Raw genomic sequence first — 23399 nt, 5'->3', positions numbered from 1 at the left:
TATAAAAAAACATTTTCAACAGTGTTTCTAGTGTGTCAAATATGGAATACTAACCTTGAAAGTATTCTTGTTGACATACATATGTTGAATTCATGTGATGATGTCATCCCTTTTAGGTCACCCATAGAAAAATTATTCTATTGGTTTATTACTGTGTGTATAAAATTTGTTGTATTTCACTCAGAAGTATTTATGATAGAGAAAAGATATTCTTCCTTTTTCATATAAGATTTAGCTCTTATGTTTTAGAGGGTGTGGTTATTAAAAATACTACCGTTTGTATTCTGTATTTAAGTAGTAATTTAAATTAATGATAAATTCATTCATGCAGCAAATACGTAAGTCATCATTTACCATGTACATGGCACTGTACTTACTAATCTCTGAAAACAGTGGTCATTGCCTGCATGTAGTGCACAATGTAGTTGATATAGCAATATGAACAAATGATTATAATTTCAGTGAGTGCCAGCGTAGAGATATGGGGTTAGATGAAGATTTTATTTATTTGTTTGGTTGGAATTTCTTGAGACAGAGTCTCACTATGTAGTTTGCTCTAGAACTCGATATTTAGTCCAGGGTGGCCCTTGAACTCACTGTGATCCTCCTGCTTCAGCCTTCCAAGTGCTGAGATTATTTATAGGCAGTGTCACCACACCCTGCAAACATTTTACTTATTGGAGGACTTAACCCTGAATGTCAGGAAGAGCAACCCTGGGAAAGCTTTGTAAGTTATAGGTAACTTATCCATAGATGTGTTGAGCCTTTTATGAGCCTGTTCTCTCCTGGACTGTTTTCTAAAAGGCTCTGTTCAGTTTCTCTTTCTGATCTATTTCATTCTTAAAGATGAATGTTTCCAAGGTCTCATTCATCCTATATTCGTTCCTGTAGTTTGATTTTTTTTCCTGTTGTTGGATTTTTTTCTCCTTTCTATATAATTCATATCTCATTTTTATTTATCACATCAGTCTTTTATTTACTAAATTGCAGTCTCAAAGGTCATCTTCCATTTTCTCTTTCCTTCCATAAAGTCAATCTCCCCCCACACACTTACACTTGGACAAGAAATGCTTCCAAATCCATTATAGTGTTAACATATTTATTTAGTTTAGTTTTTTGTTTTTGTTTTTTGGTACCGGAGATCGAACTCAGGACCTTGCACTTGAGAGGCAGGTGTGGTGCCACTGAGCTAAAGCCCTGGCCCTTTAACATTTATTTAATAAACATTAAAAGACCTACATTGTGCCAGACACTATTAAATCCTGGGGGAGTATATATTTTTGAGTAAAACAGATACCAGTAGTATTCTTATGGAATCTGCAGTAAAATGCAATTACTTGCCATCAGGTAAATGCAAATAAAAACCAGTGAGATGCCATTTTATACCTGGTAGAGATGGTTGTAGTGAAAGTGATATATAATAACAAGTATTGACTAGGATATGGAGTTGGAACCCACATACACTGTCAGTATTAATGTAAAATGTGTAGCCATTTTTTAAATAATCCCATTTCTTGAAAAAGTTCAGTACATGAAAATATGTTCAATGCTGCTGGCCACTAGAGAAATGAAAATTAAAACAACAGTGAGATTTTATCTTACTCTAGAAAGAATGGCAAATATCAAATGATCAAATAATAATAAATACTGGAAAGGCTGTGGTGAAAAAGGAACCCTCCTACATTATTGGTGGGAATGTGAATTAGTACAACCATTATGGAAATCAGTATGGAGATTCTTCAGAAAACTGAAACTAGGAATTCCATTTGACTTAGCTATTTCCCTTCTAGGTGTCTTCTTGAAAGATTCAAGAATATCAGATTGATACATGCATACCAGTATTTATAGCAGCACAATTCATAATAGCCAAATCTTGGAAGCCACCTATATGTCCATCAATAGACAAATGGGTAAAGAAAATGTATTTATACACAATGGAATATTACTCTGCTGTAAAAAGATTGAATTTGAACTACTTACAGGAAAATGCATTCTTCTTGAAAACATAGTGCTCAGTAAAATAAATGAGACATACAAGCTTAAATACTCTTATGTTTTCTCATATGAAAAAACTAAAGCATAAACAAAGCAGAATAAAAAAAAGAAAATATGGTATTTATATACAGTGGAGTAACTTTGCCATCAAGAAGGTAAATTTAGCTCATTTGTAGGCAAATGAACTCACTATGAGACCAGAATGTTAAGTGAAATAAATCAGAGCCACAAGATTAAATATTGTATGGTTTCTTTTATAGGAGAAACTTAAAGTATAAGTAAATTAAAGAGCAAAATAAAACACAGATAATAGGAAACAGGGAGATAGAACTTTTGCAAAAGGGAAAGAGGCCCTGAGAGGGGAGAAGGAAAAGAGGGGGTGGGCAAGAGGATTTTTTTTTTTAACAGTGAACCACATATCAGTTTATTGGCATCATTAATTTATGAACAAGTTAGGTATTTTTCCCCCAACAAAGTGACACTGATTTCAATCTGCCATAACGTGCCCACACATCTTCATGGGAAAATGTTGCATTTCAAGCTTTAATCAGAGTTGATTATTCTTTTTTCACTTTCACAATTTTTTTCCTGCTGCCAGAAGTCTTCTCGGCATTTGCTTTGAATTCTGTCTTCAGGGCATCCCTCACTGCTTTTGCACAGATCTGGGAGTATCGAATGTAGCTGAGTCCAGCCTGTCGCCAGTAGGCCACCATAGTGTCGTGAGAGGGGGCAAGTCGGACCCCATCGCAAGGAAACTGCAATGTCGGCTCTATCGGATGACCCAGCAGCAGGAAGGTCAGGCCGGAGAAAGCAAGGGGATTTTTTAAAAAAGCATTAAGATATATTATGTGCATATACTAACTCCCCACAACGAATGTAACCATTATATACTCTAAACATGTACTACTAAGAAAAAGTAGAATTACATGTGATCCAACAAACTACTTTGGCATGTATATATATGTTACAGTTTAGGTCATGTGAGCACTGTAGACATCAGTGTATTTGTTCCCTGTTGAGTTCATTAGCTGGCTGTGTTGTTCAGTGGTAGGGCCAGGTTGGAAGGTGTATTATTGTCCCTGGCGCCTCCCTTTTCTCTCCCTCTCTGCTTCTTGGGTACCCTAGGTCGAGCACATTTCCTCTGCCATACCTCTGTGCCATGCCATTTCTGTCTTGGACACAACTAAACGTGGACAGAATCCTCTGAACACAAGCCAAAGTAAACCTCTTCTCCTTTATTTTGTCTTAGTGGTGAAAACATTAATACAGTATCCCTGAGAATTGAAAACTTGTACTTTAATGTACAAGATTCCTAATAGTCAAAAAGTAGAAACATTATAGATACCTATAAAGCAGGGAATAGAGTAGTATGTTTTGTCACTGGAATCGGAGACTTATTACTTAGCAATAGAAAACTGATATCTGCTACGAAGATGAATCTTAAAAATATGCTAAGTGAAAGAAGCCAGTCACAAAAGACCACGTTACATGATTTCTTTTAAATGAAATGTCTAAAATAGACATCTATGGAAAGAAGGCCAGGATAAATGATTTTCAGAGGCTGGAGGTGTGGGGAGTTGGGAAGTTACTGCTGATGGGTGCACTGTTTCTTTTTAGGATGATGAAAAAAAATTTTTTTTTTTTTTTTGTGGTACTGGGGATCGAACTCAGGACCTTGTGCTTGCGAGGCAGGCATGGCACCACTGAGCTAAATCCCCAGCCCCAAAATGTTCTAATTTATGGCAGTGGTTGTACAGCTCTGTGGACTAAAACCCATTCAGGTGGGTTTTTTTGGGGTTTTTTGTTTTGGTACCAGGGATAGAACTCGGGTCCTTGTGCTTGCGGGGCAGGCAGAAGAACCACTGAGCTAAATCCCCGGCCCCATTCGGGTTTTTTTTTTGTACCGGGGATTGAAAACCCACACAATTTTACAGTTTAAATGGTATATGAATTATATCTCAATATGCTTTTATTTTTTTAAAGTGAAGTTGCTTATATATTTATCAATATTCATCACTAACATTTGAGGCACTGGCAGTCCCCCAGCTGCAGCCTAAGCTTGTTGTTAGTCATGTAGTTATGATGGCAAACAAGACTACCAGATGTTGCCCTTGCTTTTAACAGTGTTTGCAGTCTATTAGAGTACATAGGTAACTAAAGAGACAATTATACATTTATATCAGCTATGTGTAATGAACGATATTATAACGAGAGTAGGCTGTGTTTTGAAGCTCATGAAGGCAAATCTCCCCTAGATTTAGGAAGGGGAAAGGCTTCCTGGATAAAATTCATGTGCTGAGTGATGAATAGAAGTTAACTAGTTTTGTGAGGGAGGGAAGACTGAGCAACTATTTCAGAGGGAGGAAATAACATACATACAAAGACTTGGAGATAAACAAATGATGAAAGATTTTCATCTGGTTAATTGAAACATTCCAATTTTCTTTTTAAGAAAAATTATCCCTGCTGTGGCATGGACAGTGCACCGCAAAGAGTGCAAGGTTGGAGGCAGAAAGATAGTTGAGGAATTTGAGTAGTCTCAGAGAAATGACTGTGATGTGAAGTAGCTCAGTAGTAATCAGAGTGGGAAACAGTACATTGTCTCCAGATATCTAAGACATAGAATGGGTAGGAATTAGAAGTGATTTGGGCAGAGGGAGAGCAGTCAAAGATGTGTGTGTACCTGGCTTCTGGTATGGACAACAGGGGAATGAGGTGTGTTTCACAGCATACAGTAAAGATTTATTACGTGCTTTATATTTAGGTTGGAAGCATATTACATAAGAATGATATCAGGGAAGGCAAACAAAAGAATTCACAGTCAAATATGAAATGTATGCTAAAGGGCACATGGAGGAACGGTAGCCTAACTACTATAAGTAATATATTGAAATTTTGCTTGGAGTCTTTTGTCGTGTTCTTAGTCGTGGTTTGGAAATGTGAAGACCAAATAAAACAGCTTAATGAAACTATTTTTAAAACCCACACAGGTAGGGGATTCATGCTAAGTTCTTTTAGGGTTTCAGTAAACTACCTAAATATACATGCAAATTTTTGTTTTAGGATTTATCTGTTTCTCAGTTTAGAATTAGGAACATCTAAAGTAAGGATAAATTTATTTTTATGATATTATTGTGTATGTGGTAAAGGGTGTGCAAGGTATGTGTTTAGGAATATGAAGAGAAATGGAGCCCAGAATTTTTGGAGAGGAAGGAGTGCTAGTATTGACAATCTGCAGGTTCTTTGTTGTCTGAAACAGTGCACTATGAAAATAAGATCACAGGGCCGGGGATTTAGCTCAGTGGTTCTCCCGCCTGCTGTGCAAGCACAAGGACCCGAGTTCGATCCTCTGTACCAAAAAAAAAAAAAAAAAAAAAGAAAAGAAAATAAGATCACAGCTTAAAGTGGGAAGTAAGAGTATATTTTCTCAGAATGTATTGGATTCTCCCAAGAATTATACAGTTAAAGAATTCATGCAATAATCTCTGCTCTCTTTCAGTTTCTCAGTTTACTCAGGGATGTTTTCAGAGAAAATAAGTGTAAAATATTAGCTGTAACAAAGAAACTTACGCATGATACATTTTTCTTATGCCTAATATACCTTTTTTTTCTGTATTGCCCAAAATAGTGCTAGGCTTGCTTTGACCGTGAGGTTTTCTTTTTGGCATATTTTAATGTGTTTTAAAGTTGCACAGTTAATGAGGAAACTAGCTTTTATACAGAATGTTGTGGATTATTTTGACCTGAAGCATCATTAGGCTTTTTTCAGTTTAAATGGAGTTATTATATATATAATTCTAAGTCTAAATTTAACATGACATCTTTGTTCTCTTTTCAACCTGTCCTTGACATTTAAAGCCAATCTTAGTTGGAATGTATGTGTTTGATGTATGAAATGAACTGATAGTATATAAATTGTTCTCTTTCCAAAAACACGTTAATATAAGAAAGTTAATTGCACATTAGTTTGTATGGTATGATCTGTTTGGGGAGAAAAGTTTCTTGCATTGGACAAAAATCTGGGAAAATAAAAATTTTGAATTGTGTCATCTTTGAATCTTTTATAAGCAGAACAGGAGAAAAATGCCTAAATGGCTGTTTCCAGTAATGTTTTAAGGGCTTAACACATTGATATAATAAATTTTAATTTGCTAGTCTTTTGGTTAAGTATTTATTTCTGTGTTACACTCTCCTTTATTCTCAACCTTTTATTTCATAAGGAATTGCTGATTGGCATTGTGATGGATACCTTTGGAGAGTTTTAGAAACAAGAAAATTCTGAGTGTAGTTAGATATATTTTGTAGCTTTTTGGCAAGTGAGCTACAGAAGGTTTGAAGAAAAGTATAATTACCAAAAAGACAAGTAGGTCTTAGATATGGAAGGATTTTAAAATCTAACAATTTGGAATTCAGAATTTTAGACAGTTCCAATGAGAGAGAGAGAGGAAAGATCTACAAAAGCAGTTTTTATACAGTGAGCTCTTTTCCTGTTTAATGTGGCTATGAAAAGCATTTGATAATGAAAATTTATTTTAAGAATAAATTTAAAGATGACCACAAATTTCTAAAAGAATTGGTAATGTTAAAGCACAGAATTATATGAATTTTGTGAAAATACCTTTGAGGCTAGTGAAAGACTTTAAAGTTATAAATCAGACCAAGACTAGGAAGACAAAGGAAACTGATGGAATAGCATTTACATCTATATTTTTATATGCATATTTATCTAAAATGCTCTTCTCCCATGGACTGGCAAAATTCTAATGTTTAAACGCTGAGATTCCACTTCACTCCAGAAAGAATGGCTGCTATCATGAAATCAACCAATAACAAATGCTGGCGGCGCTGTGGGGAAAGAGGAACCCTGCTCCACTGCTGGTGAGAGTGTAGACTGGTGCAACCACTGTGGAAATCAGTATGGAGATACCTCAAAGAACTAGGACTGGAAGTCCCATTTGACCCCGCTATTCCACTGCTGGGGATCTTCCCCAAAGAATTAAAAGAATCATACCACAGTGATATATGTGCACCCATGTTCATAGCAGCGCAGTTTGTAATAGCTAAAACTTGGAAACAGCCCAAATGCCCATCAACTGGAGACTGGATAAAGAAAATGTGGTTTTTTTTATAAAATGGAGTACTACTCAGCCATAAAAAATGAGAAATTAGAGACATTTATAGCTAAGTGGATGCACATTGAGGCAATACTCTTAAGTGAAATAAATAGGACACAGATGTGTAAATACCAAATAGTTTCTCTGGTGTGAGAAACTGAAAGTGTAAATAAGGATTAAATGTATAATAGGTCATGTGAAATAGTAAGAAAAGGGGCAAAGGGGAAGGAAGTGGGAGGGCTAAGGGAAAGGATAGAAGGGAATGGGATTAATATGAGAAAATGGAAAAATAGGAACAAAATTTTTGTAAATAGGGAGGACTGGAGGGTTTGAAGGGAGGGCTGGGCAAGGGTGAAAAATAAGAACCAAGAGAGACTATGTAAAGGTGCAAATTTCCAATGATGAATGTCATTATATTGTATACCTAAAATGTACCAAAGATTAGAATGAATAATCGATAATGTAAAATAGGAAGAAAAGGTCCAAAGGGGTAGGGATAGTGGGAGGCACAGGGGAAAGGAAAGAAGGGAAAGGAAAAAATGATGAGAAATGGAAAAAATGGAAATAAAGTCTTTGTAAATAGGGAAGAGTGGAGGGCGTGAAGGGAGGGCTAGGAATGGGGAAAAAATAAGAACCAAGATGCATTATATAAAGGTATAATTCCCAATGAGAAATGTAATTGTGTTGTATACCTACAATGTACCAATAAAAGAATTTAATAAAAAAATAATTCTAATGTTTATTATGTAGCGTGACATAATTTTAGGGGTTTTTCCAGTTTTTTTTATTAGCAAATGTTTGTGGTAGATAATAGTTAAATTTGTTTTGGGGGACTTTTACATGAACATAGCATACTTTGATTATTTTTTATCCCTTTACCTCCCTCCCTTTCTCTCTGTTCCCCCTCCCCATTACTTAAAAAAATAAATCTACCTTTTTGTTTCCTACCATCTCTCCTGGAACAGGTAATTCTGGAAGAGATTGCGTTGAGCACTAGATGCCAGCTTGAGTTTTTGGAAAACAAGTTATGTTGACTCACTTCCTTTTTAAAGAAGGCTTATAAATTTAAATAAGGAAAATGTTGCAAATTGAGTATGGGTTGATTTTTAGTAAAACAGAACAGCTTTTTTTGCTTTTATGGTTAACATGACACTAACTTGGCATATATTTTGGCCAAGATTAGGCAGGTTAACAGCTGGATGAGTCATTATATACATGACAGCATTCTGATTAGTTGTTGTTCATATCAACCTGAAAGGGAAATAGTTTTCTTGATTCTTAATCTTGACATTACCTTATTTAATATGTTAGTAAATAAAGCTGTAGAAGCTGAGCAAGAACTTTAAATCTGTTTCTTCACATTGTGAGATTACCTGTGAGAGGTGTACTTTAGAATATGTCTACTGTTCTGATAAAACTTACCCTTTACCCACAAGGGGAATGGATCTGTATAACAAAATTAGTTCTTCCAGTGCCCTAGAAACTGTACAACAGTTAGCCAATCAGCTCAACTGATTTTTCTTTGAGCCTCCTGAGAAACAAAAGGAGCCAGTTTTCAAAGCCACATACTTATCCACAGGTTTAAACCAACCACTAGTAAGAAAATGTAGAAGGATTTTGTACACGTATTAGTTAGGAGTCTTTGTTTTAAGTAAGAATAGTTCATTGGAACAAGCCTCTAGAGCTTATTATAAGATTATAGAGATCACATAGAACCCAGCTTTCTGGAATAAGAACCAGAAGCTATATGTAACACAGAAGAACCTCTTACATTTTAAATCATTGTTTCTAACAATCTGCTTTTATTCTTCCTTGTAGCAAGCTAAATTTTCTGATTTTTCAGGTTAGAAGGCAAAAAATAAATTCACCAACAATTCCAGAGCTTATATTCTGGTCTAGATATCTAGAGAGAGTGATGTCCTTTTTAGTTCCAAATTCAAATTCCCAGGAGAGGGATCATTCGATCATCTTAGGTTCATTTATCATTTTTGACCGTCAGTGGTAGCTATTGGTGGACCCCTCTGAACAATCTTTGGTGGAATCATAAATTTTTAAACTGGAAGTAATAAACAAGTTCAGAAAGATGCAAATATAAGTTGTATAAAACCACAGTCTGTAATAGATATTAAATCTTGAATTTGCAGTTTTTAGCCTTTTGGGCTTCAAGACCTCCTGTATACTCTTAAAAATTGAAGACAATACACAAGTGAGTACAAGCAACACTGAAGAAGTCTGAATAAGATAAATTAATTGTATTACTGTCAGTGTCCTTGTTATTTTTATCATCATTTGTTTGGTTTTGGGGTTTTTGTGGTACTGGGGATCGAACTCGGGACCTTGTACTTGCAAGGCAGGCGGCAGAACCACTGAGCTAAATCCCCGGCCCTTTATCTATTATTATTTAATGCTAAGAAAATATTGAGGAACCCGAAGAACTTTCTGTTTATATTGGTTACCTTATTTGTAGTTTACCAAACAATAAAATAAAGCAAAAAAATACTTTAAAGTATTTATTTCAAATGATAACTCATTACATTTCAATATAAAAATGTTTATGAAAAATAAGTGTACTTTGCAAAACAAAAAACTTCAGAAAAGAATACCATTGTTTTATATTTTTGTGAATTTCTTTAATGTTTTACTTAAGACAGCTGAACTCAGATTTGTACTTCAGCATCTAGTCTGCTGACATATCGCATGTACTACCCCTAGAAAACTCCATCGTACACTTTTGAGAATGAGAGTATTAATATTGTAGACTACCTGTGAGAGTCTAAGAACAATCATTGAGCTTAAATAAAGGAAGGAATGTGTTATGTTAGCTTTGCATTGCTATGATGAAATACCTAGGAAAACAACTTAAAAGGAGGAAAGGTTTCAGAAGTTTCAGTCTGTGGTTGGTTAATTCCATTGCTGTGGGCTTGAGGTGAAGCAGAACATCGTGGCAGAACGGTGTGGTGGAGCAAAGCTGCTTACTCATAGCACCCACAAAGCGGGGGGACCAGAGGGCGAGAGAAGGCCCTACCTTCTATTCCATCACTTCCAGTAATGCCATCAAATAAGATCTCATCAATGGATTAATCCAGGATAAAGCAAAAATCCTCCTGATGCAGTAAATTCCCAGAAAGCCTATCAGCTGGCAACCAATATTTTAGCTTGATTTGAGGGAACATTTCAAATTCAAACCATTTAACAACTATGTTCATGCCTTTGAAGACTTAGTATTACAAAGATATTAGTTTTCCTCAAACGAGTTATAGATTCAACACAAATCCAACCAGAATTCAGGTTATGTCTTGTTTGTTTGTGTATGTGTATGTGTGTGTGGAAAATGGCACTGATGCATAAATGAAAAGGGCCAAGCGTAGCTAAGTCAGCCTTTTTTAAAAAAACAGTTGAGTACATACTTTGATGGACATAAGACTGTAAAGCCACAGTCATTAGGATAGTATATTATTAGTGCAAGAAGTGACACATCAGAGAAGTGAGGAAATGACAGTGTTATCAATAAGTAGAACTCAGCCAACCCATCCATATGGGAAAGAAGTTTAATCTTGACCCTCTTGTTTATATACCGTACCCAAACTCATTTCCAAATGGATTATACTGTAGATCTAAATGTGAAACACAAATGCATTCTTGTTTTACAAGATGTTAACAGGTACAGTACTTTAGAAGGTATTTGAGAATATCCTTATAACCTTGCAGTAGGGAAAAAAGTTTAAACCAGGACACCAAAGTAATTATCTATAAAGGAAAAGAAGGTACATGTGTATCTGTACATGTACAAATCAATAGAAAATACACAGGCACATCACTAAAGAGAACATTCAAGTGATAATAAATATAGAAAAACTGAAAAAATAATTCACCCAAAAAAAGTGAATTAAGCCCCCCCCCGCCAAGCCTCTGGCCTCCTGGCTGTGCTGCTACCTGGTTCCACACTGCAAAGTCATAGCGGGTCATAAAGGCCATTGTCCTGAGCTCCAGAAGATAGAGCTGAAGTGAACAACAGATAGAGGCCTTTCTCAGGCTCCCTGATGAAAACTGAAGCCCACTGGAAAAGTGAAGAGAATCTCTGCAATAAAGGCACACCAGACCGCCGTACTTGCACCTGTTGATCCTGGCACAAGAAGCAGACCACCACCAGCTCCCCTTGTTTGAGGAATAAGATGGTTTCTCCACATAGATCTGTATTTCTACTCAGGAATTTAGGAAGATAGAACAACATGTAATCAACTCATGATGAAAAGTTTCTCCCGCCATTAAAGACTCCAGTTGACTACATGTGGATGGCAGCATTCACTGTTATTTTTTTTTTAATTACATCTCGTAAGCACACAAAAGAAAACTTCTAGAACTGCTTCAAAAAAGTGGCAAAAACAATGAAATAAATCAATCTGAAGCAAAGGGAAATATTTTTAGGGAGATTAATGGCAATGGCAGTGAGTCTTTTATTGTAGTACATATTTCAGTATTTAAATACACACTGTTAACAGGCATGGTGGTGCACACCTATAATTCTAGCACTCAGGAGGCTGAGGCAGAAGGCTCACCGAGAGTTTGAAGTCAGGCTGGGCTAAATAGTGAGTTCAAGGCCAGCCTGGACTATATAGCAAGACCCTGTCTCAAAAACCAGAAAAAAAAAACAAGCTTTATTTTTTGATAACATCTCACATTACAAAAAATGAGGTGCAAAGGCCAATAAATGTGCATTCAATTTCATCAGCAGTCAAGGAAGTAAAAAAGAAAACACAAAAATGACATAAAATACTATTGCCTTGCTATCATATCAATAAAAGTTAAAGTTTGACACTAGTAAATGTTAACAAAATTCAGAGCATTGGAAACTGATACAGTGCTGAAGGGATTATATATAGATGGGATTATTTTGAAGCACTTTGACATTATGTAGCGAAGTGGAAGACCATCATACCCCATCACTCAGCAGTTCTCCTAGGAGATACCTCAAAGATGTGAGTATTCATGTGTCTAAAGAAAGCTTAAGTATGTTCAAAGCAGTGTTATTCATCATAGCCCAACTTGGAAGCAACTCAAATGACCACCAATAATAGAATGGTCAAATGAATTAAAGCATATTTATTCAATGGGTTTCTGTCCTACAATGAAGATAAATAAATACTAGTTACAGATAGCAGTATGGGTGAATCTTACCTACATCATATTGAGGGGGAAAAGCAAATCACAAAAGAATACAGATAGTATGTTTCAACTTATATAAAATTCAAAAACATATAAAACTAAACTGTATATTCCAAGGAGGCACAAACATGTTGTAAAACTATAAGGAAAAGAAAAGTAATTACTGAAAATGTCAGATATCCCTTGAAGAATGTCATTGGGATTAGAAAGGAATTAGTGGGGATTTATAATTGTGACATTGTGAAATATATATTATGTCTTTTTCTTGTTTTCTGGCATATAAATTATAATATCCTTTGAATCTCCAAGGTCATAGTGTTTTTTGCATGCTTGCCTGTGGATTAAAAATTGGCAGCTCCTTAGTAGCTCTGGGATGAGGGCAGGTTACTGAAAATACCAAGGCAGAACTAGAGGGTTGAAACTTTTAACTCAATTCACAACCAACCTCCGTGGAGTGGAGAGTGGCTGAAAATTAGAATCAGCAAAGGCCAAGGATTCATCAATCATGCCTAAGTAATGAAGCACCCATAACCCCCCTCCCCCATTTGTAGATTCTGAGGGCTGCCTGCTAGCCCAATACAGGCAAGACCCCACAAAGAAGTTCCATATCCTTTCCCACATGTCTCACCCTTGTGTCTTTTGTAATGTCCTTTATAATAAACATGTTTTCCTGAAAAAAAAAAAGGGAATTAACTGATAATGGTGTCATTACACATACACTGAGATAGCTAAAATTACAAAGACTGACAGTAGCAGATGGAAAGGATGTGGTAGAATTTTCATATACTGCTGATTTAAAAAGTTCAAATGTATTAAAACATTGTTTCTTGCTGAATTAGATGTATTAGCCTTGGAGACATTTGCTTTATAGATTAATACATATTTTAAATCTCAGATTTCATTAAACATTGCTACGTTTCCTTGTTAAACTGATTCAATGTTGAAATTTATGTTTATAAGGATTCTCTTATAAAGATTAGTTGGTGATTTTACTGTCAGTGTTCACTTAGCAAATGATTGTTGAGTGCCTTGTATTGCTAGATATGCTAGGGAGTATGAGGTTTTGAAATTTCGGATGGGGTCTCTGGAAGTAATGGTTGAGGGGAGAACAAAAAAATAAACTCTTGGTAAAGAGTTGGTGGTAGAGGATAGAGAGGTGGATTCTTGGCAGAGGGTGGAGAAATACAGGAAAGGCTATACAAACTCCCTTCAGAGAAAGGAAGGAGAGAGCAGGGCTCTTTGGAGGAATTAGAAGGCAACCAGTGGGACTGAGATATAACCAGTTAGACTGAGGTTAGATCTGATAGGACCCAGGAGGCCCTGCTAAGCCTATTTTCATTCTGAGGGATATAGGAGTGCTTTGAAAATTTGTAATTGTATAGTATAATCAGATTTACATTTTTCAGAGACAGCTGTTCTATACCGCTAGGTAGAAGAGACTGGGATACGAGGAGGGTAGGAGGACATCTGCCAGGAGGCTTTTGCAATTTAAACAGATCTGTTTCCCATATGCCTTTTCAAACACTGTTGTTTTATAAGAAGTTAAAAGGCACACTAAAGATCAAAATTTTGTGTCCACCAGGTTTTACAGCTACTCTTTTAAACAAGGTTAAGCAGATTTTGCTAGAATTTTGTAGTCTTGTAAAGTACCCTGAAATGGAGTGAAGCTGAAAAAGAAGCTGAACCTGTATAATAGAAATGGAATGAGAGTGTTTGACTTGGAGAAGATTTGGTTTTAGGAACCAGAAAAATAGTATTTGAAAGAAGACTAGAGGGATAAATCATAGGAGCCTGGTGGTATGGACTTCAATTTATAAATTGATGAATTTGTAACAATAGAGTGAATGAACTAAAGTCTACTGTATGAGGGTTAATTTAGCTGTGGGAAATAGCAATAACACAGCCATAAGGAACCCATTTCGTTAGTTTACCTCAGAGATGAAAATATTCCTTTCAGTCTTTTATTTTGTTTGCTGCTATATGCAGTGTGGTCAAAAATTGTGGTGAATGTTTAATTTTTTTTTTCTTTGGTACCGGGGATGGAACTCAGGACCTTGCACTTGGGAGGCAGGCATTGGCACCACTGAGCTAAATCCCCTGCCCTGTAATACATTTTAAAAATTAAATAGTCACACCAGGGATTTAGCTCAGTGGTGCCGCCGCCTGCCTCCCAAGCAAAGTCGCGAGTTTGATCCCTGGTACTAAAAAATAAATAAATAAAATATATTACAATAAAAGATACATTGCTATTAATCCCCTCAAAGTACTTCCTCTTGCTTCAAGTATACTTCTGCCCCCTTGCACAGAAAGTGGCAAGAATGATGGGTAAGTGCTAAAAATAAGAGGTTAATGGCAATGTATCTTTTACTGTAATTTTTAAAAAAAAAATTCTAAACATTCACTGTATATTTTTATCATACCTTGTAAGTTTCCTCTTCACTAAAAAAGTTCGGTTTTGATCTATATTTTACAATTTTAATCTTTGCAGTTCAGAAATTAGTTTATAAATTAGTTTGCATTAGAAACTATAAAAAGCAAGGAATTGATTTTTTTCTATTTTTCCTTTTCCTGTCAGTAATATTTTAGCCATGAACCACAATAATCTGTTCCTTAATTGTTACATATATTTACAATAAACTAACATTTTTCAGTAATTTGAATTAATAGTACCCATCTTTGTACTGTAACTTGAAGTTAGAGACAGAGACAGAGAGAGAACATAAGCATATGTATGTTCTGATAATGGATTGTTTTTAAGAGTGAAACTCAAGGTAGAATAATAGACTAGGTTTGCAGCATTTAAATCTTATATAGCTTTTACAGATTCAAAAGTTTTATAATGAACAAAGTAATTCATGAAGATTATATTTTGAAATACACTTTATAAAATACATTTTAATTAGATGTCATAGTTATCAAATCCCATTGTGAGTAGGCTTCTTCAGGCTAAATCTTTAGGCCCTTTTCTCACACAGTAAGCTTCTTGTTTCTTTACCCACCCCACCCGCTCCATGGTAAATATGATTTGTTGTCAGTTTTACAGCACCCCCCTTTATTGTGAAATCAATGTAACATTAAAATGGGCTGTGGCTGGAATGTAGAACTTTTCATTTATAATGGGTTCTTATAGTCTTGTAACAAGTATGGGAAATAATATCTGCGTCTTCAGAGGAACTTACCTGTTCGGAGTGATAAATAGTAAACACTTCTTTTGTTACCGGGGCTCAAACTCAGGACCTTGCACTTGGAAGGCAGGTGGCGGAACCATCCCTGGCCCAATAGTAAACACTTTTAAAACAGTGTTTAAATTTAGTGTATCAAACACTGTCTTAGGCAGTTACAATACCTCATAAAAGCATATGAGGTGAGTATTATTTTTATTATTTCATTATGTCAGTGAAGAAAGGTACGGCTGTGACTGCAAAGTCACTACAAAACTTATATTACAGAGCTGGGAGTTGAACATGGGTAGCTTAGACACTATTCTCTAGGACACTCTGCTATAATTGATCTGGATTACTTGAATCACCAGATTATAGCCTCATGGTATCCTCAGGAATCCCTGGGGCCTAATTATAGAGCCATTGATAGGCCAGAACAGATCTGATAGGACAGTTATCTCCTAGTACTGCACCAGGGCTGTGTTCCAGAAACTTATTGGTTATAGCCAGGGATCTCCAGGGTTTAGCACTTCTTGCCAAAACATTCTGCTGTCCTAGGGCAATAGTAGGTGGTATTAGACAAGAAATGGAGGACCCTCTTGGTGCCCAGCTAATTTTTGTATTATCAGCTCTTTAGTCTGAGCACCTTTACCAGAAAAATGTTAACTGAACATAAAATGGTCAAAGTATAGTGTTAAACTAACAGGCCACAGGTCGTTAGCATTTTATGTTTCTGCTCTTTAAAAATGTTTCTTTTAACAAAAACACTGTGTAAAAGCCTTATTAAATGCCTCTGTTTCATTTTCAGTTCAAGTATATGGGATCATATACCTGCTTTCTCTTGGCTTCTGCTCTTAAGTCATTTTTTCCATTACTAAAAGCTTGTTTGTTTTTATTGGATTATCTGATTCCAATTTTAGAACTGCGTTTTACAGGACTCTGGATGACAGGGAGATAAAGGAAGAAAAGACTACAGGAAAAGCGGTTCTTAGTTTCAGGGAAAAAAGTAATCAAAGGCGTTGGTTTGTTGTTATTATTATTAACTGCTCTCTTCCTATTTTGGAATAAAATTTGAGCCTCTTTTAGGTATGGCAGTTATCATAGATACCTACAAGCAGCATGCTTTTTGAAGGTATGAAATAATTAAATATGTTGCTTGGGATCTCACTCTCTTTTAAATAGTAAAATGTAGAGGAAGAACTTTGCACTACTGAAAGGAATTACTTCTCTCTTGAGTTCTTTGCCCATCAGAGTTTACTAAATGGGGATTACAGTATTCTGCAGCAGGCTTTCAGAAGGTTGAAATGAGATGGTTTATGTGAAACTACCTCACACAGACTTTCCCGCCAAAGGAGAAAGGGAGCTAATATTTGAGTAACTTCTCTCTTCCCAGCATCTTGTTTGTTAGCTGTTGAGGCACATGAACAGTCTGCTTTTTATAAAATTTGCAAATATAAAATGAGTGGATCTAAAATTACTTTTAGTCGTTTAGAATATTTTCTCTTTAATAAAACACTGCATATAAATGCCATCATTTTATTCTTATCCAGAATTGGAAAGAAAAAGGTTGAGCTTTTACATAAAAGTAATTATCTTCCTGTTTGTAGATGACATGTACAGATAGACTTTCAGGGGAAGAAAGTCTGATGTGGTATGGAAAATAATTGTTTGATTATAGAGAAAAATGAACCAGCTAGACAGTAATAGTTTTTTAGTGTGGTTTTATTTTCATTTTTATCTTTGAGGAGCTATGAAATTATGATTGTATTTATATTTACCTTTATTTTCTCAATTAATTGTGGTGGTTTCTCTTTTTGTTTTGTTTTCTGTACGGGGAATTGAACTCAAGACCTTCTTCCTCTTGCCAGGCAGGTGTGGTGCCACTGAGATACATCCCCGGCCCACAAATAATTAATTTTGTAATATAATAGTGCATATCCAGGCTATGAATTTATAGTATCACATTCCAGATTGTGGTATTTATAATAATGTAAAAATTTGGGTTCTACTTAGTTGGTACTTAGGGAGATTCCTTTAAAAATAAATTTATAAGGTAAACAGCTAGAAAACGGGAATTTTTTAAGGTGAATTTGAAAATTCGATGTCCATTTTTTAATATCTGAAAACTGAGAACTTTTGTGTAGCTGGTAAATGAATGCTAATTGAACTAAATATTATTTAATTTTAAAATAAAAATCTTACTGATTTTTCAATTTAAGATAAAAAATTTTAAGAATCTAGTATAAGTTTGTTGGAATAAGCTGACCAACTTATTGTGAGGATCAGCTAAAATGCTGAATATATAAAATGATGTATAATGTGGAGTGTTAAAAGGGCTTGAGAGGGAATGACAAATTTTTTTCTAGTTTTTTAGTTTTATTTTTTATTAGTATATTTTTTACAGTACATAATGATTACATTCCTCATAGGTGAATTGGTACTTGTACATAACACATGTGAATTATTTTTTCTTCCCTCTCTCCTCCTCCCTCCATGTCTTGGTCCTTGTCCCTTTCCCTATGTCCTATTGTCAATCTTTTATTTTGCTCTTTACTTATGTTTTGAGTTTATCACCTAAGAGAAACCATATGATATTTAAGCTTGTATATCTGATTTATTTCATTTAACATTGTGTTCTCAAGGTGCATCCATTTTCCCAAAGATGACTCAGGTTTATCCTTTGTGGCATTACAGTACCAGGTGTTAAACAATGCTACTGATATTACTAGCAGTTGAATCAAAGGAAATGGTATTTTTTATTAGAGAGCATTTATTATATAATGATAATGATATAATTATATAATGATATTATATAATGATAATGAAATCTACTTTGGATTTTTGTATTTCTCTTAAAAGAATTGTCAAAGGTACAAAGTCCTCTCCAAGTTTTTAGGGAGTAAGATCAGAGATTCTTAACAAAACCTATCAGAATTGGCTTTCCTTGGTAGTCTCTGTCTTGTTCATTTGTATTCTAACTAAATTTCTTCAGATTCTTAACTATGCTAAGCTCTTATATACCTCTGCCCTTGTACAGTATATCTTTTTGCCTGGTATAGTCTCTCCACCCCTTATATTTACCGTCATTTGATTAACTCTTATTCATTAAGTTTTGTGACTTTCTCAAAGAAGCCCTTGCTCACCACTTGTCTGATTCTTCCCAAACCTGTCTTTCAGTGTTGGCATTCTGTTCATTTATGCTTCTTCGCTTAAGACACAATTATACATTTTTTATGTGTTCACTGGTGAAGCCCAAATATTTATTCTAGTGCCTGAATCATAGTGAAATATCAGAAAAGAATTCTAGAATGATTAATTTAAAGGATCTTTTTGGTCATAATCCAATTTTTGTTCTCCTTCCTCTCTTCTCTCTCTTTCCTTTTTTTTTTCTGTCCATCTGTCTTACATTCTTTCCTTCTTTTCCAGATTTAGATACTAATTTACACTCTTGTTATAAACTGCATGGTAATAGTCACCTTGGGAAGCTATTCAGGAAGCTATTCAGTTGTCCTGTACGTATTTTTTTCTAATAACCTTATTCAAAAAGCAAGGAGCAAGTTAAGTTGGAGTGAGATTACTTTTTTGCCTCTTCCAGAGGAATAAAAGCATATGTTCACACAGAAACATATATACACATTTTTGTAGTGTTTTATTTAGTCCAAAACTGACAATACCTCACCATCATATCAGTAACCAAATTTCAGTAACAGTAGGAACCCTTGTGAAAAGGATTGCTTAAAAGCTGTGTCTTGAGTATGATTACTACTAAAATTTTCCTTAAGGGATGCATCATGTGAGGTTATGTGACGAAGTATCTTAGTGACTTCTGCCAAGAAGTTTATCCTAATTTGTTCCCGATGCATAGCCATCTACTATAATGTAACTTTCCTTTGATTATTTACTTGACTGTCTCTTGCACTAACTCTTGCGTATTGTCCTTGTAGTCTTAGTACCTAGCATTGAACCTAGAGTATTGGTCAATAGATACTCAGGAAATCTTAATGGTATGAAGGATTTTCTTCACAATGAACAGTTTCAAAGACTTCATATTAAGACTTTAAATAGAATTGAACACTTTGAAATTTTTCTCACTGGCTTATTTGGTGTATAGATAGATGAGTAGTTAGAATCTAACATTTTGATTGATAGGTTGACTTGGTACATCTGGGGCAACTATTCAGGAGTCTTCTCCTTCCCTTAAAATTCAGTGTATGGTCTTAGTATGTATATGGGCACTTAAAGTGAACTGTTATTCCAGATTGTGTGAAGATATACCTTGAAAAAATTGGAACAAAACCTACTTCTGTGTTTACAAGGACAGGTTCATGAGTATTGGGCTAAAAACTGTAAATGAAAGAAGCTTTGTTGTTTGTGATTTAAGTTTGCTATGACTTGTTAAGAAGTATGGAAATGTGTGTGTTACGGGTGTTTATTCAGTAGTATTTGTTTGTCTTTTATGTGGTAGTTACAGTGGACCCTTGAATTACAATTGGACTGACATATAAGCAACTTGGGTTATGACTGGAATTTTAGTTTTAACTTATGAGTAAAGTCTTGAGTTACAACCCAAATGCCGACTGCTTGTGCTTCCAGAAGGTCTCAGATACAGATTTAACCTTTAAAGAGTTCTGGAAGAAACATTACAACATCCTTTCCCGTGTAGGGTTAATTGAGAAATCCTGGGTCAGTGTGTCTCTAAGGACACAGATCTGCCTTTATACAGGAGAGAAACTTTGAAGGCTGTGTAGCGGAGCCTGAGCCTTCAGCTGACCAACTTGAGTTACAATCAGCCCTTTCTAACAAATTGAGTTTAACTCAAGAGTCCACTGTACTCAGATCCATTGATGAACAAAGTAGACAAAGTCCCTACACATTTACATGTGGCTTATGTTCTGTTTCTGTGTGTTTTTATGTACCGGTGTCTGGATATGACATTGCTATAGGAGAGTCAATGTATTAAGATAGTTTTAAGGATGTTTTGTATTTTAACACGAGACTAGGATAAAATTGGAGGATAGTTGCCAATCTGTGGTTATCTGTAGCCTTATTACATAGACTTGTTTTTTTGGTGTCCCCAGCACTCCTTCAGCTTATTCAGAACACAAAGCGCAAATAAGTTCTATTAAACAAATAAACTGATATTTATTCTAGCATGTACAAAGCACTCTGCCATAGTATTGTAAGAGGGAAAATGGCTAACCATTTGTACCTATACGACATGTATAGTTTATAAACAAGGAAATGTATAACAATGCAACATAAAATGAAAACTATAAGACAGTGCCAGTTATATTTCAAAAAGGGAGACATAGACTAATCAGAAAGGCTGAAATGAAAAAATACATCATCATATGTTGGCAGAGTATGGAGCTCCTCACTCATTATGGGGAGATGTAAATTGGTACAATTATTTTGGGAAAATATTCGGCAGTTTCTTGTAAAAGTTATACACCTGCCCAGACATTTCACCACTCCTTATGTTTATCCAAGAGAAAAGAAGACATGTTCCAAAAACACTAATGCACTGGAATGTTCATAGGAACTTGGAATATTTGAGAATTGGAAGCAGCCCAGGTGTTCATCACTAGGGGAGTAGATAAACTATGATAGCTATAAAAAGGAAGAGGGATTCAGCAATAAAAGGGAATGAACTGCTGATACCCAGAGCAACATGAATGAATCTTATAAACATATTTGTGTAAAGAAGCTTCACAAGGGCTGGGGATTTACCTCTTGTTCCACTGCCTGCCTCGCAAGCGAAATGACCCGAGTTCAGTCCCTGGTACCAAAAAAAGAAGAAGCTTCACAAAATAAGGATAAACTCTGTTTACGTTAAATTGTAGAATGGCCAGATCTTAATTTATAATGGAAAACAATCAGAGCAGTCCTTGGCCAGGAAGATTGACTAAAATGGGACATGAAGACAGTTTCTTTAATGATGGCATTCTTTAAATGATGGTTTTTTATTGTGATACTAAGGATTGAATGCAAAGCCTTCACACTGAACTATATTCCTAGCTCTCCTCAACCTACTCCCTTGCCTTTTGAGACAGGGTCTCACTAAGTCCTTAAATTGTCTAGGCTAGACTCAAACTTTCAACTCTCTTGCCTTAACTTCTCAGAGTGCTGGGCTTAGATCTTACTGAAGTTTAGGTAAACAGTTGTAGGCATTGGTGAAACAACAAATATGTATTTAATGTTTCTGCATTTCATTGTATCTAAATGTTGCACCAAAAGTAATACATATCTTGAAGTATTAAGGCAGAAACTAATTTCTATAGTTTTACTCTTTTGGTACAGTCAGCCCTTTGTTTTCATGGATTCTGCATCCAAATATAGTATTCAACCAATCATGGATTGAAAATATTCAGAAAAATAATTGCATCTGTGCTGAACATGTGCACATTTTTTTCTTTTCATTATTGCTGAAACAATAAACTATTTATATACCATTTACATTGTATTCAGTATTATAAGAATGTAAAAATGATTTAAAGTACATTGGAGGAAGTGTGTAGGTTTTATATGTAAATTTTATCCCATTTCATATAAGGAACTTGATTTGGGTATCCATAGAGTCCCCATACATACTGATAGACAACTGTACATTTAAATGACAATATGAATGGATGTGTAAAGAAATGGAAAAATGGTTATATATGTATAAAACATGTAGTAACATGTTAATAGGAATTTTAAGTGGTGGATATATAGGAGTTCCCTGTAAAATTCTTTCAACTTTGCTATAAAATAAACAATTTTGTAATAAAAATACAAGGGAAAAGAGAGGAATCTTATATTTGGAAAGTAGAATAAGAAAGATGTTTATATTTTTATTTCTGTAAGCTTTTAGGATATGAAGAGATAGAAAAGATTTTGATTTTGGAGGGAGGGTTGTATAGGTATAGGTATAGGGAAGGCATAGAGAGAGCAGCAGCAGAAGAAATACCAGATTCAGAATTAGACTAGTGAGTTGTTTGGTTTGGCTGAAGCATAGGGTAAAAAATTGAAACATGAGGATGGAAAGCAGGTGTTGTTTGTGTAAGAAGTCATTAGGGGCTGGGGATGTAGCTCAGTGGCATTGCACCTGCCTTGCAAGTGCAAGGTCCTGCGTTTGATCCCCAGTACTGGGGGAAGAAAGAAAAAGTCATTAGGAATTTCATTTGTGAATGATAAAACCTGTCTTCCTCCAAACCAAAGGAAAGGAAGGAGAAAATGAAGGTATAAGAAATGTAGAAAGAAGAATGTAAAAAAAAGAGACTCATTAGAGAAGTGCAATTAATTGACTGTCAGTTTTCTTAATAGTATAAGGGTAAAGCATTGGGTATTATCGTAAGTGGGGTTGTAGAATAGTGCAGTTTAGTATCAGTGAGATCATCATACTAGAGGATATTTGGAGTGGTAAGTAGAATGTGATAGAAATTCAGGAAGAAGACTTTAAAAAATCTGTGCAGTATAAGTAAATACACTGTAAATTCACAGTGAATTTAGAGTAGCTAAATCAACATAGTTTAATTTTCCTAGCATTGCTTTATATTACTCAGTCTTAGAGATTGGCAAGAGTCATATGAGATTCTCAAGTAATAATTGCATAGTTGAACTGTAAAGGAGTAAAGTCATTGAATGGTGGGCTGGGGAGAATTGGAGCTGGCAAGATTCAGAAATTCACAGTGAGAATGGAGACACGGGGTGGGTATTCCTTTGAAAGACGGTAAAAGTGTAGGGTAGGGCACACTTTTCTGTGGAAACTCACAGTTTTGTGGTCTTCTGGGGAAAACATTTGATAGTGGCAGCATCATCCTCCACTTGTTCATATTATAATCCTGAAATTAGGTTTTCTTGAAACCTGTTTTTCTCTAAATCTCCATCTCAAGAAGAAGTTTTAATTCTTGAGTTTTCATTGTGGAGATAATGTAAAATGTAGTAATATGACTAGCTAAAAAGGTAGACGAATGGCTGTCTTATA

At 35.2% G+C, this 23399-nt stretch overlaps 1 protein-coding gene and 1 pseudogene across 11 annotated transcripts in view; one reads left to right on the top strand and one right to left on the bottom strand.

The window, feature by feature from the left end:
* Ppp1r12a (protein phosphatase 1 regulatory subunit 12A) overlaps nt 1-23399 on the top strand; it is a 135002-nt gene that overhangs the window by 10827 nt on the left and 100776 nt on the right. The window lies entirely within an intron of this gene.
* Nucleotides 2481-2755, bottom strand: LOC101699798 (ATP synthase F(1) complex subunit epsilon, mitochondrial pseudogene; annotated as a pseudogene).

This window comes from Heterocephalus glaber, unplaced genomic scaffold (genome assembly GCF_053883595.1).
Source record: "Heterocephalus glaber isolate CG9 unplaced genomic scaffold, H.glaber_assembly_v1.0 deba00001571, whole genome shotgun sequence".
Classification (NCBI taxonomy): domain Eukaryota; kingdom Metazoa; phylum Chordata; class Mammalia; order Rodentia; family Bathyergidae; genus Heterocephalus; species Heterocephalus glaber.
This window is presented reverse-complemented; position numbering and strand designations above follow the sequence as displayed.